Genomic DNA, 19,598 nt, shown 5'->3' on the forward strand with positions numbered 1-19,598 from the left:
TCTGCCTCTGGAGTTGGAAGAGCATGCTCTTTACACTTTACTAAACGAACCCGCGGAAAAATGTGTTCCGCAACGTGTTACGATATACGAACACGCCTAAAGCGAATGTTCCAAACACCGATGAATAATTACAGGATTAGAGAACACTGTAGCAAAACACTTAGTTCACTGTAAAATGTGTAACACCTCCATGGTCAATCCTAGAGGAAACCCTAATGACGATCGAACGCTTAATCCTTCGCCTAAGGTGTCGTTGAATGCCAAATTTGAAGGGTTACGTGGCTAGGACACTGCCTCAATGTGCATTCGTTACTCCCGGCTTTCCTCAAAAAATAAGGAAGGAATTATTCTGGTGAGGGTGTGGCACAGAAAAGAGTAGACATGTGCTCGTTTTCTTGAATTAGCGGTCGAATAACGTAACGTGAGAGTTATTAACTCGCAATATGGAGATTATAATAGTTGCTATAACTGCCATCAACATTTGATCTTTGCGTGGATTCGTGCTTGGGGGATGAATAAAACTATGTAAGGTGAAACTGAATATTGATTTCCCTGGATCATTTTATGCTCTTAAAATGGACAAATAAGAATTCTTTTTGATGAGTGGTCGAGCGACAAGGAACCTGCGCCGATATTCGGTTTTACTTACATTACAGTACTTGCCGATCATTAGCCAAAAAGAAAGTACATCTCACTCTGAGCTAATCTTTTTCAGATCGGTGATTATCCAGGATATGCATTAAATTATTATAGAAAAACTCTGAAGATCGAAAAGTTTATTTCAGGTGCGGAGAACCATCAGCATAAATATTCTTATTAATAGTACTTCGCCAGTGTCGATTAAGAAACCGATTCATCCCAATCCATATTAACCACATTTAAAAATGATAGAAAATAATGCAGTTCGTTTCAAACCTTCCCGCTACGGAAAACTCCGAGAAGAGTACTGGAAACAGATCGGGAAACAACATCAGCAGAAATTGAGAAATTCACTAAAATACACGTGTTTTAGAATATGATTAAGTTCACTTGCCTGGCTAAACTGTCAGTGTATCTAATTATCACACAGGGGAACAGATTTTCAGTACCACGGCAGGAGGGGGGGGGGGGGGGAAGGGAAGCATAGGGGCCCTGCTAGTGCGGCGACTGAGGAACTACTTGAAGTTGTAAAGAGCTGATGTTATTGTCCAGGAGGTAGTTCTGTTGACATCAAATAGTACGAGAGAAAACTATAATGTGGGCAAAATACAACTGCCGCAGTAAATATTTCATGCACTCTAATATACCGAGCGAGGTGACACAGTGGTTAGCACACCGAAATTGTATTTGAGTGGACAACGGTTCAAACCCGCTTCCGGCCATCCTGATTTAGGTTTTCCATGATTTCCCTAAATCACTCCAGGCAAATACCGGGGTTGTTTCTTTGGAAGGGCACGCCCGACTTCCTTGCCCATTCTTCCTTAATCCGAAAGGACCGATGACTTCGCTATTTTGTCCCTTCCCACAAATTAACCAACCAACTCACCAAACATTTTAACATAGGCAACTCAACGCGCATAATCCACGAGTTGGCAGGTGATGTGAGTTGGGTTGCCTGTCTTGTAGTATATGAAATATTTTGCAAGCCGATTTTATTCTGTCTATCCTGTACTTAGGCAAATGGTGAATTGTTGCTTGGTTGGTAGGCCAAAGTCCTGTATAAAAGATAACAGCGCGTAATTCGATTCTGTTAGTAAGCTAACATTATGGATGTATCCTGTAGTATTTCCACTTAGTACACTCAGCCCTTGTGATGCCAATTGAGAAACTACTTCACTGAGAAGCGGCTCCGGTCACGAAAGCTGGCAACGGCCGGGAGAACGGTATCTTGGAATACTATGATATTCGTAAGAGAAACAACATTACGTGTGCCGCGCATAGGGCTCTACGTATCAATATCTGGGTAACTTCGAGACTGACCTACTGCGTAATTCTCTGCGGTCAGCGATTTGTCAATGAAGCCTTAAGCTGTATTTGTAGTCTAGTTTCCGTAACCGCAGTCCACACGGTCCCGTAACCTCATTTCTTTCGGCTTCGACTGCCGCAACTGCAAAGCGCTCCGCTATCTACTGCGAGTGCTCGTTCGGCGCAGTTCCTCTTTAACGACTCGCTTTCACTTCGCCGTCAAAATTAGGTTCGTTCTGTACCGACAATATAAACAGCAATTATACGAGGTTAACCGCTCTTAACATTCTACCTATAGGTGCAATAAATCTTATGGTGAGATATGAGTAAGTAATGAATATTACTTTCGAATTTACTAGACCTGCGAGCGAATGTACGTCTGCATGTTTGGTAACTCGTAATTACGAAGGACGTCAAGATATGAGTTACATGTCATTATGGCAGGCCAAGTAAATTTTATTGATTGCTGTGTAGCACTTTAGACACACACATATGTACGTTTGAAGTACCGTGCCAGATACATAAAACTGCTGAATACGCAATACAGATGTGGAACAATTCTACCACGTATTGACGCTGAGCGTCTTAATACGTGTACATATTATAAATTGAAGGACCCACGGCATTTTTCGGTCTGCATATAAGGGCTAACATCAGAAGCTACTATAAGGTCATTCATGCGGTTTTCAGTAATAGACTCGCTCACGAGGAACGTTTGTCTGTACAATTTCTTATTATATTATTATTAAGTATTCAACTGAAGACATGAAGTCTGTAAATGAGTCCGCAGTCATTTTATTTTTGACATTTTTATTTTCACAAGTCCGTCATGATCACACAGATTTCTTTACACTTTATTACCGGTTTCGGCTTACCGCCATCTTAAAGATCGTTAAAATATTCTGATAAAAATCATCGCCAAGTTAAACGTGTGAGTATTCCCTTAAATGTAACAGTTTATCGCAGATGGCAGTGATAAATAGATATTAGAATACTCTGTGAATAACCTGGCAGTGGCCGAAGTTAGTAATCGTCTTTATTTCTCTCTGCCTTCCCTAGTATTTAATCCATCATGAGGGATTTGCTGTTTTCTATACCGCCACAGTGTAGTTTGGTAATTTGCCGATAGTCGGCGCAAGTCGCAAACATGGCGCGTTCAGGTGCGGATCGAGATTTCTGTGTGTTGGAGTGTGACAAAAACAAGTGTACTGCAGGTGTTCAATGTACGTTTAGAGCCAAGTACGGTAAGAAGCGACCAACAAGGAAGGCCATTTACCATTGGCACTACAAATTCTTTACGATGTGTTGCTTGAACCCGGCAAAGAGAAGAGGACGTCCCAGTGTGAGTGAAATGAATGTGGAGCGTGTACGAGAGACATTCATAGGGAGTCGAAAGAAATCGGTGCGTCGTGCCTCCCGTGAACTCGAAATGGCTCCAGTGGCAGTGTGGAAAGTCCTGCAATAGAAGTTGTCTATGAAACCATTCAAATTGGAGTGGTGCAGAAACTCAATGACGACAGCAAAGACAAGCGTTTTAAGTTTTGTTCGCAGTTTTAACAATTGAATGAGGATGGGGATGGCTTTGTAGATCGCTTAATTCCTAGCGACGTAGCCACTTTTCACACTAATGGGAAAGTGAACAGGCGTAATTGTCGCCTCTGGGGTACAAAGCATCCACAAGAATGCACTGAATTTGAGCACGATTGCCCAAAGGTAAATGTTTTTTGTGCCTTGTCATGCCGAAAACTGGACCATTCTTCTTTGCCGAAAGCACTGTCACTGGATATTCCTACTAGGACATGTTCAGCAATGGCTGATGCCTCAAATGCAATCGGACTCTCGGTTCATCTTTCAGCAAGATAGGGCTCCACCCCATTTTGATCGTTAAGTTCGTGGGTCCGAATACGGAGCTGCGGCATAGATGGATCGGCCGTGCTACAGAAGAGGACAGCTGTTTCATGAAGTGGCCTCCCCGATCACCAAATCTCACTCCGTGTGACTTTCATCTCTGGGAACACATTAAAGATCTGGTGTATGTACCGCCTCTACCACGTGAAGTAGCAGAGTTCCGGGAGCGAATACGGGAAGCGACTGCCACAGTCGACGATGCCATGCTGGGACGGCTATGGCGAGAATTCGGTTACCGTATTGACGTCTGTCGGGTCACTCATGGTTTGGATATTGAATGTTTGTAAAAAAAAAAAAATAAGTTTCGCAGTATCTCTTCAAAATGCAATATGTATGACATCTCTTTAGTTCTTGCGCAATAAATAATTGAAAGTGTTCCCGGACTTTATGTGCGCCCCTTGACAGTAGTTTTCAACGTAGTCACCAAGTCTCTGTAAATAACATTCAGTTGTTCACGATAGAAATTCTCTCCTTGGTGATGCAGCTATTTAGAACAGCAGTGCGAATGCCCTCACCGTTGCAAAAAATGCGAGTGCTGCGAAAAAATTCTGCAACTGCCTACACATCGACGACTATCTTCGATGTCGATAGCCTTTCTTCCCGAACAGCGTCACCCACGTCTATGCTGCCTTGGTCAAATTATTGACGTCATTTCAGTACGGCTGGATGCGGCGTGGTATTTGCTCTATACGCCGCCAGAATTTCAAGCGAATGTGTGTGCTATTTAGACGTTTTGCCCACAAGAATCGTCCTGTCCCAGGCCGTTGCACTCCCACACTCTAATGCTCCTGTTACCTGTACAGGAGCGTAAATGTGTCTGTAGGAAATCCAGAACATGTACTCTCTTTTGACAATGCATCACATTTTCTGCACAATGGTGTTAGTGTAGCACAACATGTGTAACTTATTTTCTGAAGTTCTTACTTATTCGCTGCATACAGACGTCAATTTCACCACACAAGGTAGTTCCCGCTGTACTAGATATTTTTCGTAGTGGGAAAGGTAATCGTTGCCAAGTGTGTTCGGTACAATGTTTCTGCTCTCCCGCCCCTCCCCGTTTCGTCATAACCTTTGAATACTCCACTGGTGAGAAAAAAATTATGGGGAAAAACGTCTTCCTGCACACTTTCCCATGAAGTCTGAATATGGTCCTCACTATCTCAACAATTAGCCTCACGCGCCCATTGCAGTGATTATTCTGTTGTTCCATTACTAGAAGCTAATTGACCGACGTTAGTTGCCCTTTGTGATTACAACAGCACGTCCGTGACATCATGAAGAACCCACGCTACTCTTCCTTAATTTCCGTAATAAGTGGGTTCCATTGTGCGGGCTCTATACCTAATTGGACGTTAGTATGCGAGACGAATTTCATGTAAATGGAGGATTTTAAAATAAAAATAGATACCCGCCCCCGCTTCGCACGAGTAGCACTAAGTGTCAATTAGTGTCATGTACAGACAGCAAAACGCCGCGGGGGACTTTAATTTTTAATATGGATACATATTAAGATGCTCAGTATCAAAACGCAGTAGAATTCTTTCACATTTATACTACGTAGTCTAAAGTTTTATGTATCGTGCACGCTAGTTCAAAAAGTACTCATCATATACCTTCCTCCTGCGTTCGTAAATGTAGTGGAGGGAAAAAAGAAAGAAGAAATTCTTACGCCTCCTCTGCCACCTTAACAATGTCAATTTCTTCATACAACTGTGTCGTATAAACGCAAGCGAATTGGTACGGTGTTATTCGCTGGAAAACCCCTTCGTTTAAGTTGAATCGGTTTGTGGGAAAATTTTCCTTTCATAGCGCACATAGGCAATATTTCTTCACAGGGTCGTCCATTGATCGTAACCGAGCCAAATATCTCACGAAATAAGCGTCAAACGAAAAAACTAAAAAAAACGAAACTTGTCTATCTTGAAGGGGGGAACCAGATGGCGCTATGTTTGGCCCGCTAGATGGCGCTGCCATAGGTCAAACGGATATCAGCTGCTTTTTTAAAAATAGGAACACCCATTTTTTTTACTACATATTCGTGTAGTACGTAAAGAAAAATGAATGTTTTATTTGGACCACTTTTTTCGCTTAGTGATAGATGGCGCTGTCATAGTTACAAACGTATGACTCACAATTTTAGACGAACAGTTGGTAACAGGTAGGTTTTTTAAATTAAGACACAGAACATAAGTACGTTTGAACATTTTATTTCGGTTGTTCCAATGTGCTACATGTATCTTTGTGAACTCATCATTTCTGAGAACGCATGCTGTTACAGCGTGATTATCTGTAAATACCACATTTATGCAATAAATGAATCAAAATTATGTCCGTCAACCTCAATGCATTTGGCAATACGAGTAACGATATTCCTCTCAAGAGCGAGTAGTTCGCCTCCCGTTATGTTCGCACATGCATGATGTCAGGCGTTGTCGGTGGATCACGATAGCAAATATCCTTCAACTTTCCCCACAGAAAGAAATCCGGGGACATCAGATCCGGTGAACGTGCGGGCCATGATTGGTGTTTCGACGACCAATCCACCTGTCATGAAATATGCTATTCAATACCGCTTCAACCGCACGCGAGCTATGTGCCGGACACCCGTCATGTTAGAAGTGCATCGCCGTTCTGTCATGCAGTGAAACATCTTGTAGTAACATCAGTAGAACATAACGTAGGAAATCAGCATACATGGCACCATTTAGATTGCTATCGTTAAAATGGGGGCCAATTATCCTTCCTCCCATAATGCCGCACCATACATTAACCCGCCTAGATAGCTAATGTTCCACTTGTCGCAGCCATCGTGGATTTTCCGTTGTCCAATAGTGCATATTATGCCGGTTTACGTTACGCTGTTTGTGAATGACGCTTCGTCGCTAAATAGAACGTGTGCAAAAAATCTGCCATCTTCCCGTAATTTCTCTTGTGCCCAGTGGCAGAACTGTACACGACGTCCAAAGTCGTCGCCATGCAATTCCTGGTGCATCGAAATATTGTACAGGTGCAATCGATGTTGATGTAGCATTCTCAACACTGACGTTTCTGAGATTCCCGATTCTCGCGCAATTTGTCTGCTACTGATGTGCGTATTAGCCGCGACAGCAGCTAAAACACCTTCTTGGACATCATTATTTGTTGCAGGTCGTGGTTGACGTTTTACATGTGGTTGAACGCTTCCTGTTTCCTTAAATAACGTAACTAGCCAGCGAACGGCCCGGACACTTGGACGATGTCGTCCAGGATACCGAGCAGCATCCATAGCACACGCCCGTTGGACATTTTGATCATAGTAGCCATACATCAACACGACTTCGACCTTTAAATACCGTCCGCACTGGCGGAATGTTACGTGAGACCACGCACTTATACATTAGTGAGTATTACAGCGCCATCTATCACAAAGTGAAAAAAGTGGTCCAACTAAAACATTCATATTTCTTTACGTACTGCACGAATATGTAATAAAAAATGGGGATTCCTATTTTTTTTTAAACGCAATTGATATCCGTTTGACATACGGCAGCGCAATCTAGTGGGCCAACCAAAGCGCCATCTGGTTTGCCCCTTCAAGCTAGACAATTTTCGTTCTTTGTAGTTTTTTCATTTGATGCTTTTTCCGTGAGATATTTGGCCTGGTCACTATCAATGGACCACCCTGCATCAGGACACCTGGCTCTGGCTGAAAATGACTTGCAAGTTCGTGGCGCCTTCCATCGGTAATGCAGAAATTCAATATGGTATTGGCCTACCCTTAGACCTGATGATAGCTTTCACTCTCGGAGGCCTACGTCCAATGAGATGTTGCAAGTTTTCTTGGAGAATGGCAGCCCATTCTTTACGCAGTGATGTACTGAGGAGGGTATCCATGTCGGTCGGCGAGACCTGGCACGAAATCGGCGTTCCAAAGTATCTAAAAGGTGTTCTACAGGATTCAGGTCAGGACTCTGTGCAGGCCAGTCCATTACAGAGATGTTATTGTCGTGCAACCACTCCACCACAGGGCGTGCATTGTGGACAGCAAGACGGTGCTTAAAACATCAATGTAGGCCAGTGCTGTGATAGTGCCACGCAAAACGACTAGGGGTGCGGGCCCCCTCCATGAAAAACACCACCACACTATTCACTATTACACCACCACCTCCGAATTTTACTGTTGGCACTACGCACTCTGACAGATGTTCATCGGGCATTCGCCATACCCACACCCCTCCATCGGATCGCCATACTGTGTACCGTGATTCGTCACTCCACACAACGTTTTTCCACTGTTCAACCGTCCAATGTTTAGGCTCCGTACACCAAGCGAGGCGTTGTTTGGGATTTACCGGCGCCATGTGTGGCTTATGAGCAGCCGCTCGACCATGAAATCCAAGTTTTCTCATGTCCCGCGTAACTGACATAATACTTGCAGTGGATCCTGATGCAGTTTCGAATCTGTGTGATGGTCTGAACAGAGGTCTGCCTATTACACATTAAGACCCTCTTCAACTGTCGGCGGTCTCTGTCAGTCAACAGCGAGGTCGGCCTGTACGCTTTTGTGCTTAACATGTTCTTTCACGTTTCTACTTCACTATCACATCGGAAACAGTGGACCTAGGAATGTTTAGGAGTTAGGAAATCTCGTGTACATAAGTATGACACAAGTGACACCCAATCACCTGACCACGTTCGAAGTCCGTGAGTTCCGCGGAGCGCCCCATTATGCTCTTGCACGATGTCTAATGGCTACTGAGGTTGCTGATCTGGAGTACCTGGCAGTAGGTGGCAGCACAATGCACCTAATATGAAAAACTTATGTTTTGAGGAAGGGGGGGGGGGCTCCGGATACTTTGGATCACATAGTTTCTCCCTTCGTTTCCTCCTTTCCTAAGTGATCTGTAACATTCTTTTGTAATTTTCATAGTGGGGCAAGTGAGAAAATGAGTGCGACAAAGTTTTTAAAACGCACACGCAAAACATCTGAGAGTTCTTACGATACCTACAACAGAGATTACTTATGTCGCAGATGACGAGATTCTGCTCCTTTCGTGTTACACACGAACGACGCATGATTAGCATTCAACGTTAAACTGTAGGTCCCCTTTCCCTACTTGGATAACAGGCAGATTTGGCACACGAATTGCCTAAGTGACATCAAGTCGAAAGATTTTCACCCGATCATGGACGAAATTAATTAATAGCGCTATTCATCCTTAGCTTTATGGGAAAAGTAGTAACAGACTTTTGTAGCGTAGACGAGAGTTTAAAACTCATACCAGCAGCCAGGTGATGGTGGTATAGGTTTCACCACAGTTTACTGCACTTTCGAGCCTTTACTTTCCTTCTGAATAAGAGATGGAGATAGTTATGTGGAAACGTGACGAATGACGAGCCACAGCGAGCGGCTAGAGCGATGAAGGAGAGTTTATCGCCTCGCCCCTTGGCGTCGTGTTGCTCGCGGGAGACGCCTGCGAGGAGAAAGGCAGAGGGCGTGCCCTGCTGGCGGCGGGCGGAGAAGCGTGTCGGTTCCGGCTGTCTCTACGTCTTATCTGCGCTGCAGCGCGCTATCTGCGCTTGGCGCACTTCTCCTCGTTCGCGCTGGCCGCGGGCGCATCACACCCGCCGTGTAGGCGCTATCTCCCCGCCCCCGAAATCACTGTGTGTCATATTACCGCAGGTATCAGTACCGGCCCCGCTACTCTCCAATCAATATACAACTGACGTCCCCAGATACGAAATGCGGAAAATTCTGTTATGCTGATGACATGGTGGCAGTCACACGAACTATGAGCAAGTAAGGATCAGTAAGGATCTAGACACTGGAAGTAAATACCACAGGGAGTGGAGGTTGTGCCAAAACCTCAGAAAATAGAGGTATGCTTTCCCAACTGAGCAAGCACACAGCCAGTGGAGGACTAAACGTATTCTTTTATGATGAAACGATAAACCACAATCAGTTCCCAAAATGTCTTCGAGTCCTAGATCGTGCCCGCCCGGCTAGCCGCGCGGTCTAACGCGCTGCTTTCGGAATGGGAAGGCGTGCCGATCCCCGGCACGAATCCGCCTGGCGTATCAGTGTCGAGGTCTGGTGTGCCGGCCATTCTGTGGATGGTTTGTAAGGCCGTTTCCCATCTACCTTAGCGAATACGGGCTGGTTCCCCTTATTGCGCCTCAGTTACACTGTACACTATGTCCGCGATTGCTGCGCGAAAGCTGTCTCTACATACGCGTACACCATAATTACTCTACCACGCAGACATTTGGGGTTACACTCGTCTGGTATGAGACGATGTTCCCGAGGGAGGAGGAGGGGTCCTCTGGGGGCCGAACCGCACAATAACCGTGGGTTCGGTGTGGGGCGGCGGTGGGGTGAGTGGACTGCTGTAGCCTGATGTGGGACTGTGAACCACTGAGGGCTACGGCGGGGATGAAGCCTATCCGTCTTTTCTAGGTCCCCGGTTCAATACACAATACCTAGATCACTTCCTCACCCTTTAAAAAAAGCGTCTCGAAACCACAAAACAAGAACAGAAAACCAGAAACAGCTTGATTAGAAAAAGTACTGGAATTACCTGTGGAGCACATGAAATGCACTACACGTAGGTGCACGAGCACTGGTCTGTTCTCCTCTATGGAGGTGAAGCTGGCATGTTAAAAAGACAGAATTATACATTAACAATAGGGTAAGGCTAATAGCTAGAACATTCAAATCCACGGCACTTTCATCGGTACCTGTTCTCTCGAATATTGCCACTCCTTACCTTCTACATCTACATGACTACTCTGCAATTCACATTTAAGTGCTTGGCAGAGGGTTCATCGAACCACAATCATACTATCTCTCTACCATTCCACTCCCTAACAGCGTGCGGGAAAAACGAACACCTAAAACTTTCTGTTCGAGCTCTGATTTCTCTTATTTTATTTTGATAATCAATCCTACCTATGTAGGTTGGGCTCAACAAAATATTTTCGCGTTCGGAAGAGAAAGTTGGTGACTGAAATTTCGTAAAAAGATCTCGCCGCGACGAAAAACGTCTTTGCTGTAATGACTTCCATCCCAATTCGCGTATCATATCTGGCACACTCTCTCCCCTATAACGTGATAATATAAAAAGAGCTGCCAGTTTTTGCACCCTTTCGATGTCCTCCGTCAGTCCCATCTGGTAAGGATCCCACACCGCGCAGCAATATTCTAACAGAGGAGGAACGAGTGTAGTGTAAGCTGTCTCTTTAGTGGACTTGTTGCATCTTCTAAGTGTCCTGCCAATGAAACGCAACCTTTGGCTCGCCTTCCCCTCAATATTATCTATGTGGTCTTTCCAACTGAAGTTGTTCGTAATTTTAACACCCAGGTACTTAGTTGAATTGACAGCCTTGAGAATTGTACTATTTATCGAGTAATCGAATTCCAACGGATTTCTTTTGGAACTCATGTGGACCACCTCACACATTTCGTTATTTAGCGTCAACTGCCACCTGACACACCATACAGCAATCTTTTCTAAATCGCTTTGCAACTGATACTGGTCTTCGGATGACCTTACTAGACGGTAAATTACAGCATCATCTGCAAACAACCTAAGAGAACTGCTCAGATTGTCACCCAGGTCATTTATATAGATCAGGAACAGCAGAGGTCCCAGGACGCTTCCCTGGGGAACACCTGATATCACTTCAGTTTTACTCGATGATTTGCCATCTATTACTACGAACTGCGACCTTCCCGACAGGAAATTACGAATCCAGTCGCACAACTGAGACGATACCTCATAGGCCCGCAGCTTGATTAGAAGTCGCTTGTGAGGAACGGTGTCAAAAGCTTTCCGGAAATCTAGAAATACGGAATCAACTTGAGATCCCCTGTCGATAGTGGCCATAAAGAGCTAGCTGCGTTGCACAAGAGCGATGTTTTCTGAAACCATGCTGATTACTTATCAATAGATCGTTTCCTTCGAGGTGATTCATAATGTTTGAATACAGTATGTGCTCCAAAACCTTAGGCGACAACTGCAAATGACTCAACAATGGAACAAGATTAGTCATATCTCGGTCTCCATAGATCTACGAGCAAATAATACGAGTACATCGGGCTCCTTGTCCCACAATAGGCTGAAATCTAGGAAGCCTACGTGGAACCATGACTTTGACTTGGGAGAACAACGCAGATAAGAATGGATATCCTTTCAGAACCGCAACTACACGGCCTGCATAGGTCCAACCAAACTCCTTCCACGACTGCATTTGTCTCGGAAATCATCGACCCGCCTGAACAGAATCATAATATGGCATACTAGAACGAATGCCATGATCTTTAAGTGGAAAATTGCTGAAAATCCTCAATGTTGATGGGCGCTCCAGAACAAACAGTACAGACCTTAGTAATGGAATTTCCACACAGAAAACTGAACGGCTCAACTAACTAAACATCGCACTGTAGCCAAGACACACTGCAAAATTAGGTGCTATATTCATAACTAGATTTTAATTAATGTTCAAATAATGCATTCAATCACTGTTAAATGTTCAGTACCTATCATTAATTTTTATTTGTAGTACATGTATTTTCTTGCGGATGCTGTATAATTATTAGTATATAAATGCTTTATATTTGAATGTGTGAACTTTATTACCTCTGTAGTAGACGTCAGTCGATGAATAAAAATCACCAAACGTCAGTCTGCTTCTACACGCGAACTGTGCAGCGCTCCGTATGATGAAAACAAGTGTGACAGTTATCACAATGGAAAATAATGTAATTCTTGACCTGAAAAGTTTTGGGAATATAAGCTTCTCTTTTGGTATTTCGACTGCGAAACGTCCATACATCTCGTGAGTGAATGGTTTCCTATTGCTGATGAGCAGAGATAATCGACAGTGATGACCGTTGCGGAAGGCGCCACCTTGTAGTATTTCTTCACTTGCTAATGTTTGTGCCAGGGTGTGCGCTGGTGTGGTCTTGGGGCTTATAGGACCGTATCATCAGTCTTACTGCTCTCTGCGAAGATGGCTGGACGTTTTGCAGTCGATATATCAGACGAGGGGTGTTTCTTTTCACGCCTCTACAAATAATTATACTCCATGCGTAGCCAGTCTAAGGAAAAAAGGAGACGGAGGAAAATTAGGGCTTAACGGGTTGTTGACATCAAGGTTGTTAGTGACGGAGTACTACGTCGGTTGGGAGCAATATGAGGAACCATCCTGATATTTGGAGAAACCATGAAAAACCTAAATGTGGGTTGTCAGATGGGGATTTGAATCGAGTTTCTCCAGAGCGCAATTCCAGAGCCTTCACTGCTACGCCACTTCCCTCAATGCAGCCAAACTCCTTTCACAGGAGAAAGTAAAGACTTCACCAACTCTTAAGTTAGTTTGGAGGTGTTATGCTCTCGCCTTCCTCCAACCTGTGAATGGATTTAATCGCCCTTCTATTTGGCTACCTATTGCTTAATGTGATTTTCAAATTACGACGCGATGTGGGGTTTTCCCACAAAGATAGCGTTTCAACGGTGTAACCAATGTTGACTAACACAAGAAGTTCTAAGACGTATCGGAAATCAATATTCGCCTCGATCCCGGTCGAACGCTAGACCTCCCGCATGCAAACCCAAAACGCTATCCGCTGCACCAACAGCACAGCACTACTCCCATATACTGACAGACGAAGTTACTGTACATGTGGTTACGGCGTTGCTACATTGCCATATATATATAGTGCACATTACCAACATATATATATATATATATATATATATATATATATATATATATATATATATATATATACACTTCAGTAACATGAAAAATCTCAAAATCAACGGCGTTGGTTGCATCGCAATACGTCATTCACATCCCGAGAAATTCCAAAGCGAAGTTGACGCTGAAATAAACGAAGCTCTCCGCCACTACCCATCTCGAGATGCAAGCGTGACCCCCACGTTGCTCATAATCGCGGTGTGAGTGACGTACGTTACAAGGGTCGAAAGTAATATTAGGGTTTCCTGCCACAAACATTGATAAGTGGGGATCACGCTTGCATCGCGGGACGTGTAATAGCAAAGCATTTAATTTATTTCAATAGTCAACTTCGCTTTTCAAGTTCTCGGCATGTATTGCGATGCAGCCTATGTGTTTCTTTTTGTGATTTTTCATGTCACTGAAGTTGGCCACCCTACATACAGGTTGAAGAAAAATTTGCGCACACGGACTTCACAGTGCGATTCCCCATATACTAGCGATACAAAAATGTCTGTCACAAAATTATATAGGCTTGTGTTGAAACTAATATTTATTTACGTTTTATAATGTCTCACAGTATTTTTTTCATGAGCCCCTGTCGTACACTCGTACCAGTAAAAGTCGGTTTTCAATATATATTATAACAGAGATATTTGCGCTGCCATTTTTTTCACAAAACGCGTTTCCAGTACTGGTGCGCTTTCGGTACTACGTTGCGTTTTCTTATGTGTGTTCCAAGTGCCAAATTATGGCAAAAATGTTTCAGTTGTTCAGTACTAGATGATGCGTGGTCTTCGTGCCAAGCAGTGGTCTGTAGGGTTCCACGCGTCATGCGTCAAGCTGACGTCCTGTTAGCCTTGGATAATTTGGAGAGATGACAGGCACATTTTTGGCTGCGACAGATTTTGCAATTGTGGAGAAACAAAGAAGGGTAAACAAGGCCGCTGTTTCGCAAGATTTATACAAGTTTGTCGAGTCAGCTAAAGCTATGAACCCACTCCACGTAATTCCATTGCGTACAACTGGCCTCTTTGAATTTAACGATACTACTGAAACAGTTATCATTGCAACGACGTAAACTCTCCAAATGAAGTAAGATCAGAGTGTCTCATACTCATCCATCACAAATAGCTATTAAAAATTCTTCCCCTGAAACAAAAGAACAGGAAAAATATCGATGAATTCTAAAGGCGAAAGACCTTGCCCGATGTATGTCTTGCTGTACTTCATCTGAAAGACCAACCATGTTTATCAATTGTGAAACGGGAAGACTTGTTGGCGATGTTGCCTTTTGTTCCTCAACAGCACAGGGCGCTTTACAGTACACTTAACAACCTCTGATCTCAAGAACGAAGTTGCGTAAGAAACAGAAGTCAACACTGAGAGCTATTTTGCTTGAATTTAATTTTTTTGTTTTCTTGTTAAAGAACTAAAAGCTGTGAGAATTTTTTTTAAAATTAAGAGTTACTACTAGTTAAAACATTACTGCTGTACTTGTACTATCGCAAATAAAACTTAGTGCCTCAGTGTTAATGGGACTTGTAGGAAACTGCCTTTTTGGCACTTGGAACCAGTCGGTTTCTTGTTCCGCCACGTAGAACACTCTTAATAAATTATTTTATAATTTGTTGCATTATTTTTTTCCGTGATGAAGTGAGCAGCATAATTCTATACTTTCTCAGTTTTTGTGGATACTTGCAAGTTCTGAACAAAAAGAGATGCTATTTTGTAGGGAGCACATTGTGCTCATGTGGGAGCGATTTAGATGGTTGTAAAACAATAAACTGGTAGCCAAGATCGCAGGAATCCTTTTTATTCCATGATTACCGCTTTAGGCGAAACTAAAGCCGCCATCATCGGATCTTAGGACACATTCAGGTTACCCTATTTGGGTAGTAGCTAGCTTGCGCTTGTATGTGATGGAGACACTTAACATTTATAATGTCATCTCTCTTGGACTTTTATGTGCTACTTACGACAATTTTGTAAGGCCTGCTTGTTATAGGCAACTATTAATATCACCATTGAAACTACCTGGCAGATTAAAACTGTGTGCCAGACCGAGACTCGAAATCTGGACCTTTGCCTTTCGGGGGCAAGTGCTCTACCAACTGAGGTACCCAAGCACGACTCACGCCCCGTCCTCACAGCTTTACTTCTGCCAGTACCTCGTCTCTTCCAAACTTTACAGAAGCTCTCCTGTGAACCTTGCAGAACTAGCACTCTTGAAAGAAAGGATATTGCGGAGACATGGCTTAGCCACAGCCTAGGGGATGTTTCCAGAATGAGATTTTCTCTCTGCAGCGGACTGTGCGCTGATATGAAACTTCCTGGCAGATTAAAACTGTGTGCCGGACCGAGACTCGAACTCGGGACCTTTGCCTTTCGCGGGTAAGTGCTCCACCAAGTGAAGTACCCAAGCACGACTCACGCCCGGGCCTCACAGCTTACCCGCGAAAGGCAAAGGTCCCGAGTTCGAGTCTCGGTCTGGCACACAATTTTAATCGGCCCGGAGGTTTCATATCAGCGCACATTCCGCAGAGTGAAAATCTCATTCTGGGAATATCACCATTGTTTGTCTTGATGTTGTAACCTGTATGTGTCCTAAGATCCGATGATGGCGGCTTTAGTTTCACCGAAACTGGTAATCATGGAAGAAAAAGAGTTCCTGCGATCTTGGCTACCAGTTTTTGGTTAGTAAAAGAGATTTTGCGCTTAGAGCGTGAGATCGGGGCCCGAAACGTGACAGCTTTCGACGGTTCCGTGCAGCCGTGCTGCGGCCGGAACTGCAGAGGCGCGCCGCACTGCCGCCTCCGCCTCCGTGGCTGGCCCTCAGGGTCTGAAGAGGTGCGTCTGCATCGCCGCTGCCGCACCCAGCCCCCGATGGCGCAGCCGCCATCACGCGTGAAAGTGGTTTCGCCGAGCAGATCACGGTCGGGCCGCTTTCTCTGTCCGCGAGCGCTCAGCCCGAGTGCTCTCGAAACAGATGGGCCTACCGCTGCTATCAGCGACATCTTTCATTAAAGGTGCTTGCTACTACCACCAGCGTTCTCCGCTCGAGACCCTGAAGTACGATTCTTGGCTGACGGAACTAGTTTCGTGTCTGCACACATAAATACGATTACATAAACTTGGGTAAGCTAGAGAAAAGCATTGGAAGAAGTGCAGCAGTGAGGGCGGAGTGTGAATCGTAAGCTGCCCAAGTACTAAGTGCCGATGCGGAATTTCCTAAAGATCGAAACCGAATGAGCTGCAAAGAGAACACGAAACTCCTTCAGCTAAACGTCATAAGTGATGGCTGAAATGGAATGTTTTTTATGATGCTGAAGAGTTCGTCTTCGAGCTATCAACACTCTCACCTGATGGAAGAAAACAATTGGGTAAATTGTCTTGAAAAACGCTAAACAAAATATGCTTAAAATGCAGACTGTTTCTAAAGCGGGCAGGGGTACTCTTATTTCCAGTTTATAAGACCAGTGGGTCAATGAAAACCAGAGTTTTTTTATGTACTTAACTTGAAGTATCTAATGATAATGACTAAGGATGTTTTAAAATTTGAAAAACAGTGCAGAACTTTGTAAAAAAAAGGGGGGAGAGGGAAGTGTGTGTGTGTGTGTGTGTGTGTGTGTGTGTGTGTGTGTGTGTGAGAGAGAGAGAGAGAGAGAGAGAGAGAGAGAGAGAGAGAATAAGAGCGTTCAATAATTCAAGAACAGTCTTAATCGCATTTATTATTTTATTATATTATTATTATTATTATTATTATTATGATACCACCAACCGGTTTCAACCCGACGTAGGGGTCATCTTCTGGGCGTTTACACCATTGGTCGACCCAATGTAGACAGGAGTGACACCACCAGCAGTCGACCAATGGTGTAAACGTCCAGAAGACGACCCCTACGTCGAGTTGAAACCGGTTGGCGGTATAATAATAATATATAATATAATAATAATAATAATAATAATAAATGCGATTAAGACTGTTCCTGAATAGTTGATAAATCTCAGCTAATCGCTGCTTCTCTCCACAACCATGTTGTCCAAAAATAAGAGCGAAAGGTAAGGTTCGGAGTTTGAGTCCCGATCCGACGACAGTTTTTTTATTTGGCAAGGAGTTTCATCAATACATCTAGTAATTCTAAACAGACATATTTAATAGGTTTACGAATAGTCGTCTGTGAAACATATGTCGGTCTATTTTCTTAAAGCTGTTGGTAACAGCCGTCAATAAATCGCTTGGCAGCTAGGAATCCTGGGAAGAACATCGTATTAAATACGTAATCGCTCACGAGCAATATATCTTGAATTCACGATAAAAATATATGTGAGACGCAGTATAAAAAAGATGTCAGTAACGAAAGGGTCTTCGGGTGTGGTATCTGGTAGGTATAGCAACAATACTGTAGGAATTAGTAAGTATGTAGGCCTACATATTTCCCATTCCGTAATGAGGTTCTTCCTGCCGTTGTAGCAATGAGAGCTACTTCGATATGGACAGAACTTAAATTTTTCGTTAATAACGTTAACTGCCGTCAGAGGCTGATTGATTAGGAGAGCAAGAATGGTAATCCATTTTCTTTAAGTGACGCACTGTCAGGTTAATCGTCGTGGCTCACTGTTGCCTTAGAGAGTAGCAGTTCTCGCTAGTCAATAAACCGGAGATGTAATAGGGGGGTATTGCGTCCAAAGTTAATTACTATACAAATTGACCGAACATACGGTTAATGGCTCTGCATCAGTATCTAGGTTCTGCAATCAACGTTAGGTGCGCAGCAAAGAGGTAACACAAGACTTGTATCCATCCGACACGATCTAGGTCTCCATGCTTTACCCAAAAATCCGGTAAGGTTCACATCTCGAGGCCACAACCGACACCTTCCGACGATTCTTGCTTGGGAGCAGCTTTTTCTCTGTTGAAGCCCAATTGGACAAAGTATTAGTCCCAAATCTTCATTATCATTTCATCAGTTTTTGTCTCTTATTCCTGGCATCGTGATGGTAGATGAATTTGTGTGAGAAACAAAATGGAGAGATTTTTGCTAAGACACTTTATTATATTGGCAAGAACGCAAAAGAAAGGCCACAAGGAAAGTCAAAGCTCATGGTCTGGAACACTATGTTCTGAAAAAATTTATTGTGGAGCTCAGTATGTGATAGTGACTGCTATGAAACAGAATAATTAGATGGGGGGGGGGGGGCATTTGGCGAGACAAAGTGAAGGAAGTATTTCTTGTGCTAAGAAACAACTAGGCGATGATTTCTCATAAGATAGATGGTCAACATCAGGAAACAGGTAGCACATACCTGAATGGACATATGTATGTCAAAGTACATAAATTTAATGTAAATAATGGGGAAATTAGAGTAGAACGTACGGTGGATAGTCGTTCGTAGTGTTACTTTTCCCGATTTTGATGTTGCGTTGGCGAATGAGTGTGAGAGAAATTACTATATGTCTCCATATGCTGTCTTACTTTTCGTGGTTATCACGCGAGATTAAGAATCGAGGTAGAAGAATCATCGTCGTTAAAATGGCTATTAGCGTTCACCAAAAAATATGTAATTATATCTATTGTATTATTTATGTTATCCTCCCTTATAATAATATACAGATGCTAAGCACAACGGTTCCTTCTGGAGTCAGAGCTGATTATAAGGACTTGTATAACACCGAAAAGCAGACGATCTTAATAGATGGAGTATTTTGGAAGAAATTTTTATCCACCAATGGATGATGGATGCATTAGATGTAAGTACCATGAGAGGGAGAGAGATACCGGGGGAAGAGAGATACAGGGGGCGAGAGAGAGAGAGAGAGAGAGAGAGAGAGAGAGAGAGAGAGAGAGAGAGAGAGAGACAAGAAGAAGAAATTCGCAGATTAGGAGATGTATTTTTAGTTGGTGGAAAGTAATTTTCTTATTCCATATGGTGTGTATACTTGGCTTTATACCACCTTTTCACCTTCATGAAGGGACATAGATATTATGCTGGTGATATGTGGCCTAAGAATTACTTAAGGTACA

General features: G+C 43.5%; 1 protein-coding gene across 6 annotated transcripts in view; it reads right to left on the bottom strand.

The window, feature by feature from the left end:
• LOC126278964 (muscle-specific protein 300 kDa) overlaps positions 1–19,598 on the bottom strand; it is a 1,270,985-nt gene that overhangs the window by 608,498 nt on the left and 642,889 nt on the right. The window lies entirely within an intron of this gene.

The sequence above is a fragment of the Schistocerca gregaria genome, chromosome 6 (assembly GCF_023897955.1).
Source record: "Schistocerca gregaria isolate iqSchGreg1 chromosome 6, iqSchGreg1.2, whole genome shotgun sequence".
NCBI lineage: Eukaryota > Metazoa > Arthropoda > Insecta > Orthoptera > Acrididae > Schistocerca > Schistocerca gregaria.